Source organism: Trachypithecus francoisi, unplaced genomic scaffold, assembly GCF_009764315.1.
Source record: "Trachypithecus francoisi isolate TF-2019V2 unplaced genomic scaffold, Tfra_2.0 Contig01440, whole genome shotgun sequence".
Taxonomy (NCBI): Eukaryota; Metazoa; Chordata; class Mammalia; order Primates; family Cercopithecidae; genus Trachypithecus; species Trachypithecus francoisi.
The window spans coordinates 4,407,062-4,424,165 of NW_022681431.1; the positions used below are offsets into that span (position 1 = coordinate 4,407,062).

The window sequence follows — 17,104 nt, forward strand, 5'->3', positions numbered from 1 at the left end:
GCGGACAGGAAACTAGACCTTGGGAAGTTGGAAGTGAGATGCCACCTACTGAAAGCCAGAATTCACATCAAAAGGATGGACAAGGAAAAAATGTTATGTCTGGTATCAGTTGATGACATGAAAGCTGCAAATTTCCTCCTATGCTCAGAATAGGAAAGAAGAGTCTCCTGAGAATGTATACACATGGCTCCATACCACCTCATATGGGTTCAGAGTTAGAACTTACATTACCCAAGCAGAGAAGGAGCAGGCATAGCTGGCAGAAAGAAATGCAGAACTTCTTTGGAAGGAAAAGCCCTTAACACTGGCCATATGTGGTTCCTATGGATAAAATCTAGATGAGAATGAGCTCGTAATCCAAAGTACAAAATATATGAACTTCTGTGATCAAGAGTTAGTAAACTCAATGATTGGATTCCTAACAGCTGGATAATAGGATAATTTGGTTGGGTCTGTAAATTAAGTATATGCAAAGTGATTGAAGATACAATGAAAAATTAGCATGAAAAAGCAGATTGCTATAAAGATTAAAATAGAACTTCTAGAAATGTAAATATAGCCATTGGAAGCCAGGTAGGCTAGACAGCATATAAGAACTGTAGCAGCAGTTAATAATCTGAAAGATAATTTTGAAGAAACTGCACAGAATGTAACACAGAAATGAAGATATGTCAAATATTATGAAATATTTTTAAAATGTGGAAAATAGACTGAGACAGTCTAAAATTCATCTATTAGGGGTTACAGATGAGGAGGAGAGAGAATGAGAAAGGCAGTATCCCAAGAGATAATGGTTGAAAAGTTCCCAGAAAGGAACAAAGACGTTAATCTTCAGATTCATAAGTCCTTAGCAGGATAAATAAAAATATTTAGTCACATTGAAGTGAAACTGTAAAATCAAAGATAAAGAGAGACAGGACAGACTTCCTACAAAGGGACTGCAGTTGGCCTGTTTATAGACTAATCCACTGCAACAGACAGAAGCCAGAGGACAGTGGGCTATATCTTCAAAAGTGGTAGAAAAGAACTGCCACTTAGACCTCTATACCTCGGAAAGTTATTTAGGAATGAGAACAAAATAAATTTATTTTTATAAGAGACTGAGAGTTTACCAGTATCAGATCATCATTGAAAGAACCATTGAAGAGTGCATATCAGGAAGAAATGAAATGAATTAACATAAAAGGGTGAAATTCAAGAAGCAATGGAGAACAAAGAAAGTAAAGATGAGAGCAGTTATTAACCATTGATTGTCTATAACAATAATAATTATTATTTTAAAAGAAGTTACAATGAAGTGAATTTCAAATAGTGAACAACTGATACACAAGACAGGCATGGTGAGTTCAAGTGTTTAATGGGGGAAACCAAAATCCCTGCTTCATGTCATAATTATCCAGGTGGATTAGAATCCCACATGTGATAAGTAAAACTTTGAGATATTTAGAGGAATATGTGTGTTTTGGTGTTTGAAACAAGATAAAAAGCAAAACCTAGAATGGAAAATACTACATTTCACTTCCTTTAAAATATTTAATAAAATAAAAAGAAGTCCTGGAATGGAAGAAGATATTTATAGTACATAGCCCTCACAAGGCCTACATATCCTAAATGTGTATGTCTACAAATTAATAAGAAAAAGGAAACACAACAGAAAATGAAATAGAAATTCACTGGCCTTAAAGAAGGCAAAGGAGTAGCAAAGTCACATTGTACATAGAGGCAGGAAAGAGAGCATGTGTGGGGGAACTCCCCTTTATAAAACCATCAGATCTTGTGTGACTTATTCACTATCACAAGAACAGCATGGGAAAGACCCACCCTCATGATTCAGTTACCTCCCATTGGGTCCCTCTCATGAAACTTGGGAATTATGGGAACTACAATTCAAGATGAAATTTTGAATAGAATCTTCTCCACAACTACCACTTATTTATTTCATTTTGTTTTATTGAGACAGGGTCTCGCTCTGTCACTCAGGCTGGAGTATGGTGGTGTGATCACCCCTCACTGCAGCCCCAACGTCCTGGGCTCAAGATATCCTTTTGCCTCCACTTCCTGAGTAGTTGGCACTACCTCATACATCACCACACCCAGGTAATATATGTTTTAAAAAATTGTAGAGACAGGTTGCCACTGTGTTGCCCAGGCTGGTCTCAAACCCCTGGACTCAAGTGATCCTCCCACCCCAGCCTCCCAAAGTGCTGAGATTTTAGACGTGAGCAGTGCACCCAACCTATGTCTTTGAACCTGGTCTAGGTGCATATACTCCGTAATGTGCTGGAAATTTATGAGCTTATTATGGATCCATGCAAATAAACAGTACACAGTTCTGTATTTTGGGGATAGATAACTCCATTTCTTTGAACGTCAGCCGTTTTCTCTTCTTTCATAGGTAACTGAATATTTCAGACTGGGAACATTTCAGACTTTTAGATGATGAGACTAAATTTCTAAACAAGACTCTTCAAGTAAAAATTTTAACCCATTTATGCCTATTGTTCCATTATATCCTGGGACACTGAACCACGAAGACTGAGGGAAGAAGGGTGGTAGAGCATGAAGCAGTGAGACCCACAAGAAAAAGCCAGGCAGTTGGAATAGTTTTATTTCCTGTCACATATTTGGAGAATATCTAACTCGTAGTGCCACAGAGGTTCTAGATATTTATAAACTTTGGGCCTGGAGTTGAGGAGCCAAACATTATTTCTGGACCTAGCTAGTTAATAATACATCAAGAGGCAGATTCTCTCGATTCTGTGGGCCAAGGGAAAAGGCAGTATTTGCATGTAGTTTTCATTTAATCTTTACAGTCTGTGGGCTTAGTATTTATTTGTCCATTTTATAGTTGAAAATGCTGAAGTTTGCAGAAAGTAAATTATTTTTCCCAAGGTTACCTAACTAGGAAGGGATGAAGCTGGCATTTGAATATAGGCCGGAAGGATTACAAAACCCGTATACTTTGATTCCAGTATACCAAGTTGTGTAATGTGAAAAAACACTGGGTTGTGTGTTGCAGTACTCAAGTTCTGGTCCCAGACCCATTTGCTGCCTGTGTGACCCTGTTGAAGGCCCTTGTAGATTAAGTTAACTCTTTTGTACAGTTGCACTAATAATATATGTTCTGCTTGCCTTTTAAAAAATAGTACTCCAGGCCGGGCGCGGTGGCTCAAGCCTGTAATCCCAGCACTTTGGGAGGCCGAGTCGGGTGGATCACGAGGTCAGGAGATCGAGACCATCCTGGCTAACACGGTGAAACCCCGTCTCTACTAAAAAATACAAAAAACTAGCCGGGCGAGGTGGTGGGCGCCTGTAGTCCCAGCTGCTCGGGAGGCTGAGGCAGGAGAATGGCGTGAACCCAGGAGGCGGAGCTTGCAGTGAGCGGAGATCCGGCCACAGCACTCCAGCCTGGGCGACAGAGCGAGACTCCGTCTCAAAAAAAAAAAAAAAAAAAAAAAAAAAAAAAAAAATAGTACTCCATTCCAAAATTTATCTACATCTTTACATACATATATTCCTATAAAACATGAACTTTTGTTTTTTTACCCATTTTTCTACAACCTGTTTTTTTCACCCTAGTGTGTATCTTGTGACTGTTTCTATGGTAGCACCTCTATATCTACCATACCCCTTTTCATAGTCACAAACTATTCTATGGGTGTGTATAATTTATTTGACCATTGTCCTGCTGCTGGAAATTTTGATTGTTTCTATTTCTTCACTATTGGAAACATGCTGCAATGACTATCCAAGGATCTTAAGTACCTGCAAATATTAAATTACTGGGTCTATAGCTATTAAATGTTAATAGAAACTTAAAATTATTTTTCAAAATGGTACACTAAGATTTACTTCTACATTTAATAAGTAATGAGCAGTTTTCTTACAAGTGCTGTATCCCTGAACAATATACACATATTTTTGTAAATTTTAAATATAATATGTCCTTCTGTAATGTATTTATTTTGTTTAATATTATATTTAGGAAATTTGTACATATTGACACATGTACTTGTAGTTAATTTACTTTCATTACTGTAAAATATACTACTTTATTAATATTTCATTACACTGATATAATTAACATTTTTATTGATATTTTTGTGAAGCTTGATCAATGATCAGTTTATATAGTCCCTGTTTATTAAAAACAAAATGAACAAGCACCTTATTCTGTGACTCAGATCCTTTTTCTTACGTGGCTTCTCTATTTGATCTGTCCATTTCTAGTTGAGATCTATTCAGCTCTCAGCCGTGATTGTGAATTGATAAATTTTCGTTGCCATTCTCTAACAGTTTGTGCATTATGTAATTTTAAGCTGTTTAGTTCGTGTGTGTAGTATCTTTTTGGTGATTGCTGTTTTTCATTGGGGGAGTTTAAACCTGTCCTATTTGTTGTGATTGAGAACATGTTTGCATATATTTTTGCTGTATTATTATGAGCATGTGTTACTTCTTTATCACCTGGCATTAGAATGGTCCTGTTTCTTCTTATTTTTCTCCCTCCAGTAGTTTGAAAGTCATACATCCTGTTTCTGGTCTTCAATTGGTTACACATAACATTTAAAGACTTGTTTATATACGTCTGAAACTTGAGGAAAAATGACTATCAGAAAATTTTTTATTCCAAAAAAGACAGTTCATTGAACATGTTTTATTAAATGGCCCTCCCCACCTCATATTTTTCTGAAGTCTACTGCAGTATTAGTACCACCTAGGTATTGGTTTTTTAATGTTTCAATTTTTTTATAGTTTAATTTTTAAAGGAATCACAATTTAACAATTATAGTAAGCTTCACACCCACATTCACTCATTCATTTATTCAGCAAATATTTGAGAGCCTGCTAGAAGCCAAAAACTTTTGTAGGAACTGGGGAAACTAAAGTGTACCAAGTAAACAAAAAATTACTGCATTCATGGAATTTATATTGTGGAATGCAGGAGACAAATTTTGTGTTTCTCAGCATATTTATAATATTTGAAGACTAGATGAGATTATCAAGTGGGTAATTGTAGATTTAAAAGAGGAAAGGAGGTCCAAGGATTGGCCCTAGGGCAGTATGTAGTTGGGAAGTACCGGCAAAAATACCGAAAAGGAACAGCCGGAGGGATCGGAGGGAAGCAAGGAGTGCAGTCTTAGAGACAGGAAATACATTAGTTCCAGGCGAAGCAAGCCACCAACTGTGTCAAATGCTATAAGATGAAAACCGAGAAGTGATCTTTGGATTTAGCAACAAGGAGGTCATTGATGACCTTGACAAGCAGTTTTGGTGGCATGGTAGAGGAGAGAGCCTTGCTGGAGTAAGATAAAAAAAGAATGAGAGGAAATGTAAACAGCACTCTCCAGGAGCCTTGCTGTAAAGGGAAGGAGAAAAATGGCAGGGAGGAGAACAAAAAGGTAGCTACATAGAGACGTGGGACAAGGCACTTTCTAAGGTGGCAGGAATAGGAACGTGTGTAAGCTGAAGAGAAGTATACAGTGGAAGAGGAAAAAATAGGTTGGCAGGGCCAGGGAGTATTGCTGAACCAAAGTCTTTGAATAGGCAGGAAAAGAGGAGGTCTACACGCTGAACCACTATGCTATACTGCCTCTAGAGAAAAAGACTTTCATTTATATTGTCTTTCAATCAAATAATGAGATGATGTATGTGAAAGCACTTTAAAAACTTCTAAATAACCCTATAATGTAAGCTACTATAATACAAGTAGAGACTTAATTTTTTTTTATTGACATGATACATGATATTTGTATGTATTTATGGGGTATATATGATATTTTGATACATGCATACAGTATGTAATGATCAAATCAAGGTATTTAGGTTATCCATCCCCTTGAACATTTATCATTTCTTTGTGTCAAGAACATTTCAAATCTTCTAGCTCTTTTTTAATATGTGAATTTTATTATTAATTATAGTGACCCTACTGTGCTATTGAACTCTACAATTTATTTATTCTTACTATGTTTATACTCATTAACCAATCTGTCTTCATTTCCTCAACCCCCACTCACCCTTCCCATAGTCTGGTAACTATCGTTGTGCAATTAGAGGCCTTAAAAATTATAAATGGTCAGTTGCTTTGTCTAGCAACTTTTAAAATCTTTGATCTCAGCCAGGGAGATACTATTGGCTTGTCTTCAGCTGTGTGTATTTCCACACAGACACATTTACTAAGCATCAAAACATTTCACTTAGAGTACTTGGGATTTTCCCACACTGGGAATTTGAGGTTTAACCTTTCGACCACCCAGCAAGCAAAGAAAATGCTACCTCTTTTATCTTCAAGATGCCTTAAATAGGCCTGAAGCCATTTGGGAAAACCAAATGTAATACTTCCATGAACATCTTTTTTAGCTACTTGAATAGAATCCCATGCAAGTCCATAAGATTCTTGCCCAGATAATATAGTGTAGAAATATAAATTTACAAGATTATTTACTTTTATGTTTTATAAAAATGTTTGTACAGTTGCCAACATGAGGTAAATCCTAATACCAGTGCACATTCCCTACATGAAATTAATAGATTTTAAAATCACTTTATTTTTAAAATTTTTGATTTGATTTAGTATAAAACAAATGTGTCTTGAAGAAACTAATAAGGATGAGTAATCTAAATAATTTTGGTGAATACAGATGGTTTTAATTTTTTCTTCTTTCATTGTTCATTCTCATTTCTCTGTTTCGTGGTTGCTAAAAGGTAAGGTATTGTGCAGAGTAAGGTATTATGAAGTTTAGATAATTGATATAATTGTTTTGAATTGCCTCTTTTAGGGTATTATCAGCTGGTAGGCGTAAGTTTCTCTAATTGTCAAGTAGTGAATCCTTTATCTGGCATTTAATCTTGCCTCCCTGGGAAAACTAGACCTTACCACTGAGTAAATTTTTGAATTGCTGACCTGAAGTAACGTGAGCCTGTGCCTTGGCAGTGAACCTTTGCTTTCTGTTTTCATAGGAAGGCTAATGATGTACTCTGTTGCCTGAAGGCCCTAGCGTCACTACCTTAACAAGTAACATCTAAGTACTTGTTGCAAAGGTCTGAGTTTGGAAATTCCAGAGAGGATAATTGTATTGACACTGTATTTTTATTTCTCTTGGAAAGATGAGGTAACTTAAAAATGAACCTTTTGTCATTTTTTAAGCTTATCATCTTAGTTCTGTCAGCATGACTTACAGCATCCACACAGTTACCTAAAAAGAATTACTAGTTAATTTTTATGAAGCAATTATGTATATTTTTATTATTTCCACATAAATTCTCATAAATAGCCCACAAATTCTCAGTAAAACAGGAGAAATAGAGCTTTCTAGAGGTAGAAAGAAGAAGATTCCCTAAACGTTTTTAGCAAGTGTGAAAAGGGTGTCAGGCAATTCCTATAAAATAATTTCCTAGAAGGTCTAAGGTGTAATTTTCTAGAAGGAGTAAGATGAAATGGCAAATTTCAGTTATCTTTTAGCTCTCAATTTCTGTGATTATGTTTCTACTGTGTGGCCTCACACTTATAAATAAGATAAGTCATGTGCCGAATCTGTGGTCTGTGCTTGGGCAATTTTCTGTAGGAGCTTTGTAAGGTCTTTTTGATAGAAAAAAAGTTCCATTTCAGCAAAATTTTCCACGTCTAAAAATACTGCAGTGATACCTCACCTTGAACTTTACAATGTCTTTATTTTCCTATTTGGTGAAAAATAGCACTATAAAAAGTTTCACATATCTAGTTAGAATATTCCCATATGAAGCCAAGAAATTGTAATATTATTACATTTAATGGGTAATATTTGACAAAATCATACATGCCATGATTTCATTACTTTGAAGTTTGATGATTATATTGTATTTTCAGAATGGATTTTACTATATGAATGAAAGAAGTGAAGTTGTTAGGATTTAAAACTTAAGTTTATGTACATACATGTATTTGCAGGGAGTTTTATATTTTGTTTCTGTTACTTAGATTTTAGATTTAGAATTTTTTGGTTATTTTTGTTAGATACTTTGAGTATAACAATCTGCCGCCAAGTTTAGGAATAATTCAGTTGTATAATTATAGAGCAAAATGTGAAGACCTGTAGGTGGTTGAGTCGGTTTTTGTAAATTAAACTGTAGGTTAGTAATAATACTGTTCAGTCTCCCTTAGATAACGTGGGTAGGTTTGTGGAGGAAGAGCAAAAAACATTTGTTTACATTCAACGTCTGTCAGCATTCAAGGACTGAGGACCAGACCCAAATGTTTTCTTTTTCTTTTTCTTTTTTGTTTTTGAGATGGAGTCTTGCACTGTCACTAGGCTGGAGTGCAGTGGCACGATCTCGGCTCACTGCAGCCTCTGCCTCCCAGGTCCAAGCGATTCTCCTGCCTCAGCTTCCCAAGTAGCAGGGATTACAGGTGCCCACCAGCATGCCTGGCTAATTTTTGTATTTTTAGTAGAGACAGAGTTTCACCATATTGGCCAGGATGGTCTCGATCTCCTGACCTCATGATCCCTCTGCCTCAGCCTCCCAAAGTGCTGGGATTACAGGCATGAGCCACCGTGACCAGCCCCAAACATTTTCTTAATCTCACTGCAGTGTTTTGAGAAAAGGTCAGAGTTAAAGAAGCATTTTGCCAAATTTGGAAAACAAGACCAGGGAGATTACAAGTGCAAATATTAAATTTCAAGCCGATGGTGGCTATGTCTAAGAATTTGGGAAGAGCGATACAGTCTGCAGAGGCTAAAATGGATGAAACTGTCAACCTAAGTGAATCACAGCAGTTTAGTGTTTCCTGAAACATTGATGAAGGTGATTTAGAAGTGTTACCTCCCATGAGGCTTTTAGTTCTACACATGTGGTTGGTTTTGGAAGTGAGTCTCTCCAAGTCTTTCTTAAATTTACTCTAATGTTTTTATTTTCAGTCCTTTATATTCCATGAGTCCCTGATGTTGTTACCTGAAGTTAGTATGACAGAGACTGCAAACTGTTGGCCACAATTTCTTCTCCTTTTCCATGATAGTTAGGGTATAGACGTCCAACTCTTCTTCATTTTCCATCATTCCTTGCACTTAAGTGTGGCTGTTTGACTTACCTTCTCTTCAGCTGAAGGTGAGCAGAAGTGATTTATACCACTTCTAGGCCTGGCTTATGAAAGCTTCTCACATGAACTTCTCCCATAGTTTATTTCCCTCTCCTTTGGTTGATAATGACAGAGACATCATCTGCCTCGGTCTCTGAATGACTATATAAAGCAGAGCTCCTTGATCCAACTCCCAGCCCCAGTCCTAGTATGTTCTCTCAGAACTCTTACATGAGAAGGAGATACAAACACTTGTGTTGTGTGGGAGCCATTACATTTGAGAAATTAGCCTACCCTGTCTAATACGGTAGAGAAGGGATTAATTGGTGAAGGTCTTGATCATTGAGAAGGGAGATGATTGTTTCTGGATACAGGTGAATTAACTGTCAGTTAGACGTGTCTTTTAAGTTCTCCTAGTATGAAAGTTCACCTAACTGCCTGCCTGTAGGTTCAGCCTCACCACATACACTAAGGGCCACAGAATATAAGGAGCTTTAGATTAATAGCTAATTGGTCACTTGACATTATTAATGTAACTTATTGATCCCTGTGATTTAGCCCCAGTCTTCTATCCCAAGCCCATGTTTCAGATTCCTACCTTAGAATGTCACTTAAAAAATCCCAGTCACCTTATGCCAGTTCCCCAGGGACTACATTTCTTCTTCCTGAATCAAGGCTCCTCTTATCTACTTATCTCTTCCTTGAATAGTGGGCTCCAGCCAATTTGCCTGCTGCTTGAACCTTGTTGTAATCTCTGTTCCTGGCTGAGGTCCATAGTCTGGGTCTTGAAGTTGATTTAGGATTGTGCCAAATGAATCATACACTGCATCTCCCATACCTTTCCTGTCTGGCTTCTTCCCTCCACTGCTGCCTGCTCCTGCAATCCTCCATGTAGTGCCCTCCTCAGTCTTGCTCATTTGAACCTCTTCCGAGTAATATTTATGTTTTTCTTTTTCTCGCAAGAACTTAGGGCTCAAGGAATTCATGATTGAATGGAAGACTAGATAAACAGATAATTGCAACCTGGTGTGAATGGAGGAAAGGAGTACAAGTGATATAATAGGGATATGTAAAGGAAATCGCTAAGATTTTTCCAGATACTGTGTTGGTTTGCAGGAAAGCTGTGTGGTCAGGGTCTAAGGTATGCTATTGCAAGGGATGTGATTAATTAGGAATCGATGTGGAGCAGTAGCTTATACAGTAGAGAGGGTGTGGCAGCAGCAGTTTTCTGGAATGTGGCCTTCCTGAGAGTCTGAGTAAAAGAATCATATATTCCATTTGATATGGAACACCATGGATTCATTTCCTTGGCAATAACTGGAAAAGCACTGGAGTCATCGCCAGAGAAATTGCAAAATTAAGCAGGGAACTGAAGTAGATCTAAAATATTCCTGGAGCTGGCCATGGCAGAGACCATTATAGTTTCCAGAGTTTATCCTGTGGTCTGATGGAAATTAGACTCATTCTTGTTTCTGTCAACAGGTTAAGCCTAGAGTTTGGTTAGTATTAGCTTAGTTGATTTTATGAAGCTCTATCAGTTAATAATCATTGAATGTGTTGATAACTAGCAGAGCTCTAAGCAGACAGAGTTTAGAAAGAATCATTAAGGAGATCTGGTAAGTAGCAGCCTAACACCAAGTCCTGGGGTGAGTAGGTAAGCATGCACTGCAATTCCAGAGGGAACCTGTGGAGTAGGAGGAAGACGTCTCAGGCACAGGTTGACAGGAACCCAGGTACAGACACTGGGAAATCAGGGATGGGTTGGTTCTAAGGAGAGGGAGCGAATCAGGAGCTCAGTTCTTGTTCCCAGAACGTAACAGGCGACACCTTGATCTCCGGCCTGAGATTATGTGGTTACCTCCAACTTGGAACAGGATTGGTTCCAAAACTCATATGAAAACAATAATTCAAGGTTCAAACAGTATTAATTATATTCAATCTCTAAGAATTTTTAATTAGAGTAAATTTTTAACATTGATAATCGGCTATAACTTAATATGTTGTAATTAATATGTTATAATCTACAGAAATTAAGAATTTTTCTCGTATAATTCCTTTCTTCTATAACTCCTCTCAGTCTCTTCCTTACCCATTTGCAAATGGTCTCCTCCTATATTACCATTTTTGAAAGGCATATTTTAAAGTATATAACACTGAATTGATGATAAGGATTTTCAGTTTAGCGGTTTATGGTTTAACAAATGAATGAATATAATTCGGGTTTTCTTGGCTTTAAGGTTAGCTTTCCCTGTTGACCTTTTTTTCGTTTGTTGTTGTTGTTGTTGTTGAGACGGAGTTTCACTCTTGTTGCCCAGGCTGGAGTGCAATGGTGTGATCTCAGCTCACTGCAGCCTCCACCTCCCAGGTTCAAGTGATTCTCCTGCTTCAGCTTCCCAAGTAGCTGAAGGCACCTGCCACCACACCTAGCTAATTTTTTTGTATTTTTAGTAGAGATGGGGTTTCGCCATGTTGGCCAGGCTGGGCTCGAACTCCTGACTGCAGGTGATCCCCCCCCCTCGGCCTTCGAAAGTACCCTATTGACCTTTGACATAATATACTTACCGACAAGTTTTTACTGCGTTGGCAATTTGTGATGCCAAAAGTACCATTTACTGAAATAATGCATAGTAATGAAAGATGTTTCCGTTGATTTTTAGTAGGATTTTTAAATTAGAAATTAACGTTTAAAAGATATATTGGATCTAGGTAAGCAAAAAAGGTACTTAAAAATGAAGTAGATCAGCCAATGAAACCTATTCCTAGTAATATAAGGATATACCCCTAATCACAGAACCACAGATTAATTGTGCTCCAGTGAAATGGCTATGTGTGTTTTTTAAAAGGTCCAGAACATGAATGTGATACAAGATCATTGTCATTTGTAAGCAAGAAAGACTCACAAGAGGTTTAGTAAACTGCTTTAATGTCTTCTTCCGCTTTTATTATTGATTTTTTTTATTGAATGTTTATAATTGTGATGTTAAAACTTCAGAGAGTGTGGGTTTTTTTTTGTTTTTTTTTTTTTTAACGTTGGAAAGTTCAGAAGCAAAGCTAAATCTCTGAAAGGTCTGAGTTCCTTGTGACACGTTGATAGTCTGCTGGCAAGCTGCTGCCTCTTTCTCAGAGGTTCCAGTAGGAGTATACTCAGCAGAACTTCATGGACTGCTCCAAGTCAGTCTCCTATGCACTCTGAAGTTTAGCTTGGTCAGAACTGTATCATAGTAACAAATGATAAATTATTCATCTTATGCCATTAGATCATTCTCTAAGTAAACAGTCTATTGATAAACTACAGAGAAATAAGCATATGGATTCTTGAAGTGTTTGAAAGTAGTTAGGTGTATGTAGACAGAACATGATTAAACCATGCTTATTTACTTGTTTTTGTCCTAAAACAGTTTTAGTTAATGTTGGTGATCTTCCAATTGACTAATTATTTTATAATATTTCATTTGTATGTAATAGGCACACAGCAAGTACCTGTTGAATGAGTGAATGAATTGACATTAAGTCATTTGTTGACATTAAATATTCATCTTAGAAACTATACAGGCTTAAAAGAATGCAAATAATAGTTTTGTCCAATATAGTTTGAGTTTTTGTTTGAGGATTCCTATTTATGCTGCTACTCACCCAACATATTTTAAGTATTTGTTTGGGGACTAATATTTACGTTTCTATACTGATAAAAAGGTGAAGAAACAAGAGGACCGAATGATCTCTGAGGACCAATCTAACTCTAAACTCATTTTCAGAGAACAAAGGAGGCCAGGTGAATACCAATTCCTGATAAAAGGTAGAAGATCATTATCAAAACTAACAGCAGACATTGCTTTTATTGGCAATTCATTAGAAGCATTCTCTTCAAAACAGAGAAAAAGTCAAGAGTGCTTAATATTACTGATATATCCAACATCATTTTTATAGACCTACAACTCTAGCAATTAAGGCAATGAAAATGAGATTAAATGCTGAAAAGGAGAAGCTACAACTGTCACCATTTTGAAAGAATTTGTGATTACCTACTTAGCAAATCTGAGAAAAAAGTTAAGATTAGTGAAGGAATTTATTAAGTTGGATATGAAGCAAATATACTAAAGTTAATAGCCTTTCCACACATAAAAAATAACCAACTGAAAGAGTAATAGAATAAAAGATCCCATTCCCGATTCAAATTACACAGAAATTATGAAATGCTTAGGAGTAAATCTACCAAAAAAATTTTTAAATTTATATGAAGAAAACTACACAACTTTATTGAAAGACATAGTTGAAGACTTGACTAAATAGACATCTGTGTTCCTAGGTTGGAAAAATCAATATTGTGAGACTATCAATTCTCCCAAATTTCATGTCATCTCAAACAAAATACTAGTAGGATTTGTGCAATAGAATTTGATACATTGATTTTAAAGTTTACCTTGAATAGAAAATTACATATCTGTCGTTACATATATTTTTATAAAGGTTGGCAGTAAGGTACAGTCTTGTTTTAACGTCAAAACATATTCAAAAGATATAGTCATTAAAACAGTATGGTATTTGAGTAGAAAGAGACAAATAAGTCTGTAGAAGAGAATAGAGAACTTAAAAACCAACACAAGTATTGCATTCCTTTTGTGCTCTCCGTCCCGTCTCATTCTCCCACCAGATGAGCTGAGTTCTCCTAGTTGATGATAGGTAGACTATTCTGGGATCAGACGAATTTACTGGGTTATCATGGGGAAATTGTTTACTTGTTGTTGCTTTTTTTGAGACGGAGTCTCACGCTGTCACCTAGGCTGGAGTGCAGTGGTGTGATCTTGGTGCACTGTAGCCTCTACCTTGTGGGTTTCAAATGATTTCAAGTGATTCTCCTGCCTCAGCCTCCCAAGTAGCTGGGATTACAGGCATGCACCACCACACCAGACCAATTTTTGTATTTTTAGTAGAGACAGGGTTTCACCATGTTGGCCAGGCTGGTCTCGAGCTCCCGACCTCAAGTGATTCGCCTGCCTCGGCCTCCCAAAGTGCTGGGATTACAGGCGTGAGCCACTATACCTGGCCGTTACTTACTTTTAACCAGTCCATTTTTCATCTGAGTGGTATTAATGTGTTTTATTAGACTACATACTTTATTACACTAAATTGAGCAGAGACAATGGAGGAAGCAATGAGTTGGTGGTACTGGCAAGCCCTTCTAAGCACCAGGCCTCTGGTTATCTCTTTTGTACATATTCTATTTTTTTTTTTCCTTGGGGCACAAACCCGTTCCAAACTCCTTCCTGACCTTCCTTTAAAGTGGTGGTAAATATAAATGTGGGCACAGACCTAATACCATTGTCAAAAGCCCCACTTAATACTATTGCTAAGACAACAGGAGTGGATTCGTAAAGTGGAGTTTTAATGAAAACCTTCAACTCTGCTTAGTGAGATTTCTTCTCATACCCTTGCTCAGGTGGTTAAAGAATGCAAACTTTTCTACAGTTCTGCATGTTTTCTCTCACTTCAGCATAGGATGGATTAGAGGTAACAATCACAGTTAGGGCATTACTATAAAACTGTAGGGAAGTAGTAATGAGTCCCTGAACAAAGGTGGTGGCAGTGGTTTTGATGTGTGAAATTAGAGGACTGCAGACTTTGTTAGTTGACTGTTAGTAGAGGTAAAGGAGGAGGATAAATTATCAGCATTAGCTCATAGAAGGTGGATCACATTACCAGCTGCAGTGGTCAGGCGGGTTTGGTAAGCTGGGGGATTGATAGACTATGATTAAGGAAAGAAAGTTTGATGAGAAAACAGACATCTCAGGAACAGTAGTAGCACCAGGTAGAAACAGAAGCCACAGATCAAATCTGTATTAGGTCAGAGCAAATAGAGATGTTATAGACAGAAACTTGGGGTGCAGAATGGTAGACCGAGGCATGCTACATCCAGATCATGGTGCAGAAACAGTGGGAGCTCCAGGCTGAGTGGTCTCCATGAAATTCACTGGTGATAAATCATGGTTGATTGATGTCACCTAGGGCGCAGGGAAATGGGCCTAGCAAGAAAAAGGCAGAAAAGTAAACTCTAGTCACAGATAAGGTTGGTTTCCCACCTTGAGAGGAAGAAGAACCCCCTGGGATATGCATGTACAAGGGGACTAAGATGGTAGTCTGATACCCAGGGACTATTCAGGGAGATTATTGGTCGTTTTTACCAGTGACCTGTTCAGTATCTCATGTCTCACCCACGGCAGAGCCAAAACAATATTCTAATACCTGTGGATACCTGAGCAACTGTTATCAATATACTGCTGAGCCAACTTGTCTTTGGTACCAGGTTGCTTTATCTTTCTAAAGCACCATTTTCTTTGAATCATTGCTTCACTTAAGAATCTCCTAAGACCATTTGTTTACTGTCAGATTAAACTCCAGGGCTTTAGTCTGGCATTCAGAAATCATTAACTCACCATCCTTTTACTACACTTTTCCATGAATGTGAATCCTCTGCCCAGGAAGATTATGGCCATCTTTCAAATATGCTGTAGAAACCCCAAATGTTCATATCTTTTCTTGACATTCAAATTTATAATTTTTCCTGAAGCCTTCTTTTTAAGCCCATCGTATAGCACCTGTCTTGTATTTGCTTGCATTTAACCCATTGTGTTTCTCTGTTTGTGCCTTTTGTCTCTCCAGCTAGTATTCTGTCTTTCCATATAGATTGATACTCATTCCTTAAAGACAGACACCACAAATTTCATTTCTTATGCCTTTAAAAGTGGGGAGCGAAACTTTTTTCCAGTTTTTATTTGACTACAACTATAATGTTTTGAGAAGTCTTAGTCTTCAGAATGATGGAAAAGATTAATCATTTGCCTGGCTTTTCGTTTAATAAGGTGTAACTTAGAAATAAAGTAGTGTTCTTGCCAAAAGTTTCTATGGGTTTTTTTGTTATGGCTTCTCAAGGTGCTAAATATTTAAACAGTTTTTTTCTTGTATGAAATAATTTTATGAAATATGTGAAAATATAATTTGTGTGTTACCGACAGTCATGTAAATTGCCATAAACTCCCTGAAGTCTGACTAAAAGGTCTTCTTTGACCTATCAGTTTCACTCCTAAGGACTAAGGGAGACTAGGCAGGAGAATCGTTTGAACCCACGAGGTGGAGGTTGCAGTGAGCTGAGATCATGCCACTGCACTCCAACCTGGGTGACAGAGTGAGACTCTCTCTGGAAAAAAAAAAAGAAAAAAAGAATTTATCCTGAGAAACTATTTATGGATATTTCTAAATATTTTCAAGGTTGGTCATTATACCATTGTTTTGTAATATCTAAAGATTAGAAATCAACTGAATAACCTTGTAGAATTGTTTATGTTACACTATAAACATTTACTATGGAATATTATACAGTTAACAAACATGGTCTTTTACAGGAATAGTGACATAGGAAAATTGCCCTGAAGTTTTAGTAAGTAAAAAGGTCAGACTACTGAACCATATATATGGTATAATCCCATTTTCTTTGCCTAAAGAAAGCAAAAACAGTTCTATCTATAAATTTTTATATTCTGTCTTCCAATTTTATGCAGTAACTACTAGAATATTTAGTGACATAGAAAAATGGCCCTGATAATTGATAAGTGAAAAAGATCAGGTTATTGAACAGCATGTATGGTAAAATCCCACTTTTTTGCCAAAAAGAAAACAAAATTATACTTAACAAATTTTTTAAAATTCTGTCTTGTCAATTACATGTAAGAGCTTTGCATTTCTCTTGTAATTAGGAAAATAAATCCTTTTATTAAAAAAATAAATTTGCTCTAGTTACTTCAGAGAGAAAATAACAATGGAAAATTATCTGCAAGGAAAGGTCTTGAAGGAAAAGAGACCCCTCAGCCCATATACAAACACTTTCTAATTCTATTAATTTTCAGCAAACTGGAGTTCTAGATAAAATTCAGACCAATGATGGTCACTATACTGTAGTGACCTAGAATTAGCAATTTCACTTCTAATCTAAATATTACCACTAAATGGTTTCCTTAGTGGTAGTTATAAGTAGCCTATTGGGATTTTACTTTATTCTTT

At 36.9% G+C, this 17,104-nt stretch overlaps 1 protein-coding gene across 3 annotated transcripts in view; it reads left to right on the top strand.

Moving 5' to 3' along the window:
- Window positions 1–17,104, top strand: part of MICU3 (mitochondrial calcium uptake family member 3) — a 102,193-nt gene that overhangs the window by 24,593 nt on the left and 60,496 nt on the right. The window lies entirely within an intron of this gene.